The sequence below is a fragment of the Rattus norvegicus genome, chromosome 7, assembly GCF_036323735.1.
Source record: "Rattus norvegicus strain BN/NHsdMcwi chromosome 7, GRCr8, whole genome shotgun sequence".
Lineage (NCBI taxonomy): Eukaryota > Metazoa > Chordata > Mammalia > Rodentia > Muridae > Rattus > Rattus norvegicus.
The window spans coordinates 134,107,722-134,109,532 of record NC_086025.1 but is presented as its reverse complement, the minus strand read 5'-3'; positions in this window follow the sequence as shown (position 1 = coordinate 134,109,532).

Genomic DNA, 1,811 nt, shown 5'->3' with positions numbered 1-1,811 from the left:
CGGCTGTGACTGAGAAGGGAGAGGTGAAAGCTAGGGGAGTGGGAACGGGTTGTAGACCTGAGTCGCCCACCGTAAGGAGCAGCCCGTCCACTGTGATAAACACAGCGATAAAGGTGACCATGGTCTGCCTGTGCACTTCAGTAACCTCTCTGCAAACCCACAACTGTACTAGAAGTGCAGAGCTACTCTTGCTCTTGCTCAGGCCGGGTCTCTCTGGGTGGCTCTGGCTGGCCTGGAACTCACTCTAGACCAGGCTGGCTCCAAACTCAGTTCTGCCTGCCTCTGCTGGGATTAGGCGTGTGCCGCCGAACCCAGGCATATTGTAGAGCTTTTCTTGTTCCTCTATGTTTTCTTTTTAAGCCAAATATTTCTTTGTAAACAGTGAAAGGTTTCCCTTGTCACTCCTGGACAAAATGTCAGCCCTTTTCTAGAGAAAACACCTGCTCCTTGCTAGGATGCTCCAGAGAGAACCGCACTGCTAATGCTGTGCTAAGGTGACCATGCCCAGTGGCCAGGTCCCATGCTTGGTGTCTGTCAGTTTCAATTATGGAACCTGGGTACAGGTTGATGTCAAGGCAATACATGATTGGACAGTAGAGAGTGGGGCGGGAACAAAGTTTTGTAAGGCGGGAGAGGGGAGGAAGGAGGGGATCGTGCTGGAGTCTATGGAGGAGGATAGTTCAGATTTAGGTGAACTAGATCGATTTTATCTTGTGTAGGTGGGCGGTTTATATCTTTATCAATTGGCAGTGGATTTATCATGAGGATGAGCTGTGGATTGAGAATTTAGCATGTAAATCTAATTGCTAAATTACAAGTTTCTGGAACTTTGATTTACCGGGCTAAAGAGGACAGTGCGTGAAGGAAACGGCTGAGAGGCAGTTGGAGGGTGCGGACCTGGTTCTGTGGCTTTCGCAGAGTGAGAACGCTCAGGGCCCGCAGAACAAGATGTATGTGTGTGTCAGGTGTGGTAACTACCACCTAGGTGACCGCGTGGAGAGGGCAGCTAAAAGGGAGACAGCCCGGAGAGGGCGACTTGCGGACCGAGTGGCACAGTAGCAGCTGGAGCGAGTGGATCTGGCTCGTGGGAACTGATAGAAAACCTTCCTTTTTAATTTTCACCGCAACACTCAGGTATTCCTTATAATTCTGTGCCAGGTCTCCTTAAAAGCCAGAGTTTGAAAAGTCATTGAGAGAGTCAAATGTATGCATGTATATATTAAGAGCATATGAGCACATTTCTACAGTAAAAATATTGGGGAAAAAAAAACCCACCAAATTTTCTTTTTCTTTTTTCTTTTGGACAGACCAGAAGAGGGCATTGGATCCCATTACAGATGGTCGTGAGCCACCATGTGGTTGCTGGGAATTGAACTCAAGTCCTTTGGAAGAGCAGTCAGTGCTCTTAACCACTGAGCCATCTCTCCAGGCCCCTAACCAAACTTTCAAATTCAGCCCTTCAAAGTTACCAAGTGCCCCTTCAAAACTATTTCAGCTCATTGGCTGATAACCCCACCTATGGGTCACCTAGGGGAGGTAACCTCTCTTGACAGACTATTTACTATGGATGGGTTTTTTTTAATTTTTTCTCTCTCCCTTCCTCCCTTTTTCTTCAGGCAGGATCTCTGTGTTACCCAGGCTGGTCTCAAATGCATAGGCTCAAGTGACCCTCCTGTCTCGGCCTCCTGGATAGCTAGAGGTGCAGATCAACATTCTACGTCCAGTAAACATGCTATTTTCTACTCGTTAAAGCCTGGACTTTAGGGGTTGGGGATTTAGCTCAGTGGTAGAGCGCTTGCCTAGGAAGCGCA